Source organism: Dreissena polymorpha, chromosome 10 (genome assembly GCF_020536995.1).
Source record: "Dreissena polymorpha isolate Duluth1 chromosome 10, UMN_Dpol_1.0, whole genome shotgun sequence".
Taxonomy (NCBI): domain Eukaryota; kingdom Metazoa; phylum Mollusca; class Bivalvia; order Myida; family Dreissenidae; genus Dreissena; species Dreissena polymorpha.
In genome coordinates this window covers 46,237,431-46,248,291 of record NC_068364.1, presented here as the reverse complement: position 1 = coordinate 46,248,291, position 10,861 = coordinate 46,237,431, and the positions used below count along the sequence as shown (strand labels likewise).

Genomic DNA, 10,861 nt, shown 5'->3' with positions numbered 1-10,861 from the left:
GATTTTCCACAATTTACCTTCAAAGTTTTGTTCTGTTTCTGCAGCGTGAAATATTGACTTCCGACAAAAGTGAAAACCTCCTTTTTGAAGATTCAAAATTTCCTTGCTAGGGAGCTCAGGCTAGTTTTAATGTTTTTTTCCAAAATTTTGAGACATTCTTTCTACAACCTAACTCAAGAAATACATCTTATCAATACCTAATTGATTTTTAAAGACCATAGGTAACACCTACCCTAAAGATATGTAATTTTCATGGACCCCCCTTTCACTGATATATCCACTGCCACCTTAAGTTTTTTAATATATGCATAATAAAACAAAAAGCTTTTGTTATATTGAAATATAATGTTTAATGAATTAAATGCAACATTTCTGAACTGTATCCTGTGTTTTGTTTGCATTTTATAGTAATTCCAAAATTTCACACAATTCAAGGGAAACAACAAGAACAGAAATAATCCAAAAAATAGTGTTCCTATTCACAACATTTGACTCTATTTAGTAGAGAAGCACACAAGTTATATGTCAAATGTTTAAAATGATTATTGACACTATCAATCAGTCTTACAGATGTATATTCCCATATGATTACATAATACATGCACCAAATATTGATATTCATTCATTAAAATACCATTCAAAATGAGATCACTCCATAAGAAATCACAGCACAGTTATAAAAACAATCACGCTAGGAAAAACAAAGGTGTACTTTTCAAAAAAGGAGTATTTCCAAACTATAAAGTTTCTGCAGGCATGTGCCCTGTGTAGAGAAACAAGTTCAAGATTCTATTCCCTTGAATTCAGACCCTGACCTGGAAAGTGTCGTGCGATTGTGTGATTCTGTGGCTAACGATGTCTTGCATGCGTGTAACCGTTCTCGGGGTCCACTCTTCTTCCTTTTAAACTGCGACTACGTCAAACAGTACCACAGTCTGAAAATCAAAGTGCTACAATTGGAAACAGTGGGCAAATATATCTGACTATGAGAACATCATTGTAAACAAGACACAGCTTTGAAACATTTTCAAGTGCATTGGGAACCTTCATGAGCACATATTTTCCTTTTGTTAATGCTTTGAGGCCCATAACTTAAGTGCTTGATGTTGACACAAAGTTTACTGTGGCAAGAATGTGACACATGCATTTTTGATGACATGGCATGTTTATTTTCAAGATAATATAGTGCATGGTGAGCTTTAAGCCTTAGCCTTTTGCCGCGGAAACTACATCGCAGAACACCATAGACGCTTGGAGTGTACGTACGCCCCCTTCCAGATGTGGCATTCAGTTATTATTTCGTATTTATTATCAAATAAATGCTTCAATCTTAGTTTTTCTTCATCTGTTAGGTGTCACATGAAGAAATATGTTGCCATAATGACTTCAAATAAGAAGAAAAAAGAATTTATGTTTGCGGCATGTTACAAACCACTATTTTGCATAATTTTCCTATTTTTACCAACTTTTTCTACAAAACTGCAGACTTATCTTCCTTATTTCAGTATTCAAGCTCAGAAAATGTGCCAATGTAGATGCTATTACACAAATATGAGTTTAAACATTGTTTTCCAGTGCGAAAAACCAGCACACGTGAAATTTTCTTAAAATTAGCAATGGTTTTAACATTATTACCTCCCTTTGTTTTCCATAATCTAAACCATAGCGGTTAAAAGATAAATGCAAAATTATGTTCGAATTGTTACAGCAACACAATTGTGGAATACATGTATCAATTTTCGTATGATATACACAATTTTAAAATTTTGCGTTTTGCTATTAAGTTTTTTAATATATGCATAATAAAACAAAAAGCTTTTGATATATTGAAATATAATGTTTAATGAATTAAATGCAACATTTCTGAACTGTATCCTGTGTTTTGTTTGCATTTTATAGTAATTCCAAAATTTCACACAATTCAAGGGAAACAACCAGAACAGAAATAATCCAAAAAATAGTGTTCCTATTCACAACATTTGACTCTATTTAGTAGAGAAGCACACAAGTTATATGTCAAATGTTTAAAATGATTATTGACACTATCAATCAGTCTAACAGATCTATTTTCCCATATGATTACATAATACATGCACCAAATATTGATATTCATTCATTAAAATACCATTTAAAATGAGATCACTCCATAAGAAATCACAGCACAGTTATAAAAACAATAACGCTAGGAAAAACAAAGGTGTACTTTTCAAAAACGGAGTATTTCCAAACTATAAAGTTTCTGCAGGCATGTGCCCGGTATAGAGAAACAAGTTCAAGATTCTATTCCCTTGAATTCAGACCCTGACCTGGAAAGTGTCGTGCGATTGGGTGATTCTGTGGCTAACGATGTCTTGAATGCGTGTAACCGTTCTCGGGGTCCACTCGTTCTCCCTTTTAAACTGCGACCACTTCAAACAGTACCACAGTCTGAAAATCAAAGTGCTACAATTGGAAACAGTGGGAAATATATCTGACTATGAGAACATCATTGTAAACAAGACACAGCTTGGAAACATTTTCAAGTGCATAGGGAACCTTCATGAGCACATATTTTCCTTTTGTTAATGCTTTGAGGCCCATAACTTAAGTGCTTGATGTTGACACAAAGTTTACTGTGGCATAAATGTGACACATGCATTTTTGATGATATGGCATGTTTATTTTCAAGATAATATAGTGCATAATGAGCTTTAAGCCTTAGCCTTTTGCCGCGGAAACTACACCGCAGAACACCATAGGGCTTGGAGTGTACACCCCCTTCCAGATGTGGCATTCAGTTATTATTTTGTATTTATTATCAAATAAATACTTCAATCTTAGTCTTTCTTCATCTGTTAGGTGTCACATGAAGAAATATGTTGCCATAATGACTTCAAATAAGAAGAAAAAAGAATTTATGTTTGTGGCATGTTACAAACCACTATTTTGCATAATTTTTATATTTTTACCAGTTTTTTCTACAAAACTGCAGACTTATCTTGCTTATTTTAGTATTCAAGCTCAGAAAATGTGCAAATGTATATGCTATTTCACAAATATGAGTTTAAACATTGTTTTCCAGTGCGAAACCAGCACACGTGAAATTTTCCTAAAATTAGCAATGGTTTTAACATTATTACCTTCCTTTGTTTTCCATAATCTAAACCATAGCGGTTAAAAGATATATGCAAAATTATGTTTGATTTGTTACCGCAACAAATTTGTGGAATACATGTATCAATTTTCGTATCATATACACCATTTTAAAATTTTGCGTTTTGCTATTAAGGAGGCAGGGGATATATTTTTGACCAAATTTCGAGTTCCGAAAGGCCGCAAACAGTCAAATCCATTGCATCAAAACAGAAAGTGACACAAGACAGCCTTTTTGTGTCAGTGTCATAACATAGGCAATATACATTGAAAATACAACCAAAGACAAGGCTGGCTTCTTCACTTGTGAAACTATGGCCCTTGATCATTCCCCCACCCACCTCATTTTTAATGAAAAATTGAGAAATTTGACCCATTTCATGGCATGCACAGAACATTCAAACAGAATGCAATCCTAGTTTTGGCAACATTACTCATTAATTTCATCCCTGTGCTTTGTTTATTTACCTAGAAAAGTGTCTTCCATACGTTAAGATTTTTCACAATTTACCTTCAAAGTTTTGTTCTGTTTCTGCAGCGTGAAATATTGACTTCCGACAAAAGTGAAAACCTCCTTTTTGAAGATTCAAAATTTCCTTGCTAGGGAGCTCAGGCTAGTTTTAATGTTTTTTTCCAAAATTTTGAGACATTCTTTCTACAACCTAACTCAAGAAATACATCTTATCAATACCTAATTGATTTTTAAAGACCATAGGTAACACCTACCCTAAAGATATGTAATTTTCATGGACCCCCCTTTCACTGATATATCCACTGCCACCTTAAGTTTTTTAATATATGCATAATAAAACAAAAAGCTTTTGTTATATTGAAATATAATGTTTAATGAATTAAATGCAACATTTCTGAACTGTATCCTGTGTTTTGTTTGCATTTTATAGTAATTCCAAAATTTCACACAATTCAAGGGAAACAACAAGAACAGAAATAATCCAAAAAATAGTGTTCCTATTCACAACATTTGACTCTATTTAGTAGAGAAGCACACAAGTTATATGTCAAATGTTTAAAATGATTATTGACACTATCAATCAGTCTTACAGATGTATATTCCCATATGATTACATAATACATGCACCAAATATTGATATTCATTCATTAAAATACCATTCAAAATGAGATCACTCCATAAGAAATCACAGCACAGTTATAAAAACAATCACGCTAGGAAAAACAAAGGTGTACTTTTCAAAAAAGGAGTATTTCCAAACTATAAAGTTTCTGCAGGCATGTGCCCTGTGTAGAGAAACAAGTTCAAGATTCTATTCCCTTGAATTCAGACCCTGACCTGGAAAGTGTCGTGCGATTGTGTGATTCTGTGGCTAACGATGTCTTGCATGCGTGTAACCGTTCTCGGGGTCCACTCTTCTTCCTTTTAAACTGCGACTACGTCAAACAGTACCACAGTCTGAAAATCAAAGTGCTACAATTGGAAACAGTGGGCAAATATATCTGACTATGAGAACATCATTGTAAACAAGACACAGCTTGGAAACATTTTCAAGTGCATTGGGAACCTTCATGAGCACATATTTTCCTTTTGTTAATGCTTTGAGGCCCATAACTTAAGTGCTTGATGTTGACACAAAGTTTACTGTGGCATAAATGTGACACATGCATTTTTGATGACATGGCATGTTTATTTTCAAGAAAATATAGTGCATGGTGAGCTTCAAACCTTAGCCTTTTGCCGCGGAAACTACATCGCAGAACACCATAGACGCTTGGAGTGTATGCCCCCTTCCAGATGTGGCATTCAGTTATTATTTCGTATTTATTATCAAATAAATGCTTCAATCTTAGTCTTTCTTCATCTGTTCGGTGTCACATGAAGAAATATGTTGCCATAATGACTTCAAATAAGAAGAAAAAAGAATTTATGTTTGCGGCATGTTACAAACCACTATTTTGCATAATTTTCCTATTTTTACCAACTTTTTCTACCAAACTGCAGACTTATCTTCCTTATTTTAGTATTCAAGCTCAGAAAATGAGCAAATGTAGATGCTATTACACAAATATGAGTTTAAACATTGTTTTCCAGTGCGAAACCATCACACGTGAAATATTCCTAAAATTAGCAATGGTATTAACATTATTACCTCCCTTTGTCTTCCATAATCTAAACCATAGCAGTTAAAAGATATATGCAAAATTATGTTCGATTTGTTACCGCAACACTTTTGTGGAATACATGTATCAATTTTCGTATGATATATATAATTTTAAAATTTTGCGTTTTGCTATTAAGTTTTTTAATATATGCATAATAAAACAAAAAGCTTTTGTTATATTGAAATATAATGTTTAATGAATTAAATGCAACATTTCTGAACTGTATCCTGTGTTTTGTTTGCATTTTATAGTAATTCCAAAATTTCACACAATTCAAGGGAAACAACCAGAACAGAAATAATCCAAAAAATAGTGTTCCTATTCACAACATTTGACTCTATTTAGTAGAGAAGCACACAAGTTATATGTCAAATGTTTAAAATGATTATTGACACTATCAATCAGTCTTACAGATGTATATTCCCATATGATTACATAATACATGCACCAAATATTGATATTCATTCATTAAAATACCATTCAAAATGAGATCACTCCATAAAAAATCACAGCGCAGTTAAAAAAATAATCACGCTAGGAAAAACAAAGGTGTACTTTTCAAAAAAGGAGTATTTCCAAACTATAAAGTTTCTGCAGGCATGTGCCCTGTGCAGAGAAACAAGTTCAAGATTCTATTCCGTTGAATTCAGACCCTGACCTGGAAAGTGTCGTGCGATTGGGTGATTCTGTGGCTAACGATGTCTTGCATGAGTGTAACCGTTCTCGGGGTCCACTCGTTCTCCCTTTTAAACTGCGACCACGTCAAACAGTGCCACAGTCTGAAAATCAAAGTGCTACAATTGGAAACAGTGGGCAAATATATCTGACTATGAGAACATCATTGTAAACAAGACACAGCTTGGAAACATTTTCAAGTGCATAGGGAACCTTCATGAGCACATATTATCCTTTTGTTAATGCTTTGAGGCCCATAACTTAAGTGCTTGATGTTGACACAAAGTTTACTGTGGCATGAATGTGACACATGCATTTTTGATGACATGGCATGTTTATTTTCAAGATAATATAGTGAATGGTGAGCTTTAAGCCTTAGCCTTTTGCCGCGGAAACTACACCGCAGAACACCATAGACGCTTGGAGTGTACGTACGCCCCCTTCCAGATGTGGCATTCAGTTATTATTTCGTATTTATTATCAAATAAATGCTTCAATCTTAGTATTTCTTCATCTGTTAGGTGTCACATGAAGAAATATGTTGCCATAATGACTTCATATAAGAAGAAAAAAGAATTTATGTTTGCGGCATGTTACAAACCACTATTTAGCATAATTTTCCTATTTTTACCAACTTTTTCTACAAAACTGCAGACTTATCTTGTTTATTTTAGTATTCAACTCAGAAAATGTGCCAATGTAGAAGCTATTACACAAATATGAGTTTAAACATTGTTTTCCAGTGCGAAAAACCAGCACACGTGAAATTTTCTTAAAATTAGCAATGGTTTTAACATTATTACCTCCCTTTGTTTTCCATAATCTAAACCATAGCGGTTAAAAGATAAATGCAAAATTATGTTCGAATTGTTACAGCAACACAATTGTGGAATACATGTATCAATTTTCGTATGATATACACAATTTTAAAATTTTGCGTTTTGCGATCAAGTTTTTTAATATATGCATAATAAAACAAAAAGCTTTTGTTATATTGAAATATAATGTTTAATGAATTAAATGCAACATTTCTGAACTGTATCCTGTGTTTTGTTTGCATTTTATAGTAATTCCAAAATTTCACACAATTCAAGGGAAACAACCAGAACAGAAATAATCCAAAATATAGTGTTCCTATTCACAACATTTGACTCTATTTAGTAGAGAAGCACACAAGTTATATGTCAAATGTTTAAAATGATTATTGACACTATCAATACGTCTTACAGATGTATTTTCCCATATGATTACATAATACATGCACCAAATATTGATATTCATTCATTAAAATACCATTCAAAATGAGATCACTCCATAAGAAATCACAGCACAGTTATAAAAACAATCACGCTAGGAAAAACAAAGGTGTACTTTTCAAAAACGGAGTATTTCCAAACTATAAAGTTTCTGCAGGCATGTGCCCTGTGTAGAGAAACAAGTTCAAGATTCTATTCCCTTGAGTTCAGACCCTGACCTGGAAAGTGTCGTGCGATTGGGTGATTCTGTGGCTAACGATGTCTTGAATGCGTGTAACCGTTCTCGGGGTCCACTCGTTCTCCCTTTTAAACTGCGACCACGTCAAACAGTACCACAGTCTGAAAATCAAAGTGCTACAATTGGAAACAGTGGGAAATATATCTGACTATGAGAACATCATTGTAAACAAGACACAGCTTGGAAACATTTTCAAGTGCATAGGGAACCTTCATGAGCACATATTTTCCATTTGTTAATGCTTTGAGGCCCATAACTTAAGTGCTTGATGTTGACACAAAGTTTACTGTGGCATAAATGTGACACATGCATTTTTGATGACATGGCATGTTTATTTTCAAGATAATATAGTGCATGGTGAGCTTTAAGCCTTAGCCTTTTGCCGCGGAAACTACACCGCAGAACACAATAGCGCTTGGAGTGTACGCCCCCTTCCAGATGTGGCATTCAGTTATTATTTTGTATTTATTATCAAATAAATACTTCAATCTTAGTCTTTCTTCTTCTGTTAGGTGTCACATGAAGAAATATGTTGCCATAATGACTTCAAATAAGAAGAAAAAAGAATTTATGTTTGTGGCATGTTACAAACCACTATTTTGCATAATTTTTCTATTTTTACCAGTTTTTTGTACAAAACTGCAGACTAATCTTGCTTATTTTAGTATTCAAGCTCAGAAAATGTGCAAATGTAGATGCTATTACACAAATATGAGTTTAAACATTGTTTTCCAGTGCGAAACCAGCACACGTGAAATTTTCCTAAAATTAGCAATGGTTTAACATTATTACCTTCCTTTGTTTTCCATAATCTAAACCATAGCGGTTAAAAGATATATGCAAAATTATGTTTGATTTGTTACCGCAACAAATTTGTGGAATACATGTATCAATTTTCGTATGATATACACCATTTTAAAATTTTGCGTTTTGCTATTAAGGAGGCAGGGGATATATTTTTGACCAAATTTCGAGTTCCGAAAGGCCGCAAACAGTCAAATCCATTGCATCAAAACAGAAAGTGACACAAGACAGCCTTTTTGTGTCAGTGTCATAACATAGGCAATATACATTGAAAATACAACCAAAGACAAGGCTGGCTTCTTCACTTGTGAAACTATGGCCCTTGATCTTTCCCCCCACCCACCTCATTTTTAATGAAAAATTGATAAATTTGATAAAATTGATATATCCACTGCCACCTTAAGTTTTTTAATATATGCATAATAAAACAAAAAGCTTTTGTTATATTGAAATATAATGTTTAATGAATTAAATGCAACATTTCTGAACTGTATCCTGTGTTTTGTTTGCATTTTATAGTAATTCCAAAATTTCACACAATTCAAGGGAAACAACCAGAACAGAAATAATCCAAAAAATAGTGTTCCTATTCACAACATTTGACTCTATTTAGTAGAGAAGCACACAAGTTATATGTCAAATGTTTAAAATGATTATTGACACTATCAATCAGTCTTACAGATGTATATTCCCATATGATTACATAATACATGCACCAAATATTGATATTCATTCATTAAAATACCATTCAAAATGAGATCACTCCATAAGAAATCACAGCACAGTTATAAAAACAATCACGCTAGGAAAAACAAAGGTGTACTTTTCAAAAAAGGAGTATTTCCAAACTACATGTATAAAGTTTCTGCAGGCATGTGCCCTGTGTAGAGAAACAAGTTCAAGATTCTATTCCCTTGAATTCAGACCCTGACCTGGAAAGTGTCGTGCGATTGGGTGATTCTAGGGCTAACGATGTCTTGCATGCGTGTAACCGTTCTCGGGGTCCACTCGTTCTTCCTTTTAAACTGCGACCACGTCAAACAGTACCACAGTCTGAAAATCAAAGTGCTACAATTGGAAACAGTGGGCAAATATATCTGACTATGAGAACATCACTGTAAACAAGACACAGCTTGGAAACATTTTCAAGTGCATAGGGAACCTTCATGAGCACATATTTTCCTTTTGTTAATGCTTTGAGGCCCATAACTTAAGTGCTTGATGTTGACACAAAGTTTACTGTGGCATAAATGTGACACATGCATTTTTGATGACATGGCTTGTTTATTTTCAAGATAATATAGTGCATGGTGAGCTTTAAGCCTTAGCCTTTTGCCGCGGAAACTACATTGCAGAACACCATAGACGCTTAGAGTGTACGCCCCCTTCCAGATGTGGCATTCAGTTATTATTTCATATTTATTATCAAATAAATGCTTCAATCTAAGTCTTTCTTCATCTGTTAGGTGTCACATGAAGAAATATGTTGCCATAAGGACTTCAAATAAGATAAAAAAAGAATTTATGTTAGCGGCATGTTACAAACCACTATTTTGCATAATTTTCCTATTTTTACCAACTTTTTCTACAAAACTGCATACTTATCTTGCTTATTTTAGTATTCAAGCTCAGAAAATGTGCAAATGTTGATGCTATTACACAAATATGAGTTTAAACATTGTTTTCCAGTGCGAAACCAGCACACGTGAAATTTTCCTAAAATTAGCAATGGTTTTAACATTATTACCTCCTTTGTTTTCCATAATCTAAACCATAGCGGTTAAAAGATATATGCAAAAAAATGTTTGATTTGTTAGCGCAACACATTTGTGGAATACATGTATCAATTTTCGTATGATATACACAATTTTAAAATTTTGCGTTTTGCTATTAAGGGGGCAGGGGATATATTTTTGACCAAATTTCGAGTTCCGAAAGGCCGCAAACAGTCAAATCCATTGCATCAAAACAGAAAGTGACACAAGACAGCCTTTTTGTGTCAGTGTCATATCATAGGCAATATACATTGAAAATACAACCAAAGACAAGGCTTGCTTCTTCACTTGTGAAACTATGGCCCTTGATCTTTCCCATTCATGCCAGAATTTTTCAGGTCCAAATCGGGACTTTCCTTTAAAATTGTCGGGACATTTGACTTAAACGCGGGACACCTAAATCGATCAATCATTTCACCTTTTCTTTAGTCAGTAATCAGTATATTACTCACAAAAACTCTTAATTTCTGCCCAATATTGATGATAAATGTGTGTTCAGAATTTCGTGAACGCATACGTTCTCCATTTTCCAGAAGTAAACACACTCCATGAACTGAAATGTGGGGTGTCCCCGTTTTCCTCGATTTGACATCCAATTGGTGCAGGGATATCCCCTTGAACCTATGTAAATCGTGTGACACGATGTGAGCGCATCGAGCACTATTCCTTTTTAACCAATCGTAAATTAACTCTAAATTTAGATTGATGCAATATGTACAAACTATTTTCTGAAAATCCGTCGAAAACGAAAGGTAATTTGTGAGAAACATCAATGTGTATAGGACAGCATTCAATTTGTTTGATGTACAAAATCGGTGTTTTGACAGGTTTTATATCTTTGGGTT

General features: G+C 33.8%; 1 long non-coding RNA gene across 3 annotated transcripts; it reads right to left on the bottom strand.

Annotated features, from left to right (window-relative positions):
* Positions 1-268: 268 nt before the first annotated feature.
* LOC127847470 (uncharacterized) lies at positions 269-9,539 on the bottom strand. 3 transcript variants are annotated; one of them, XR_008033979.1, is made up of 5 exons: positions 9,174-9,539; positions 7,418-7,538; positions 5,927-6,047; positions 2,307-2,427; positions 269-815 (listed from the first exon to the last, which is right to left on the bottom strand). It is a non-coding gene; the product is annotated as an uncharacterized LOC127847470 (long non-coding RNA). The 3 variants fall into 3 exon arrangements; XR_008033978.1 differs by lacking the exon at positions 5,927-6,047 and having other exon boundaries at positions 9,174-9,536; XR_008033980.1 differs by lacking the exons at positions 269-815; positions 5,927-6,047 and adding an exon at positions 855-935 and having other exon boundaries at positions 9,174-9,536.
* Positions 9,540-10,861: the final 1,322 nt, after the last annotated feature.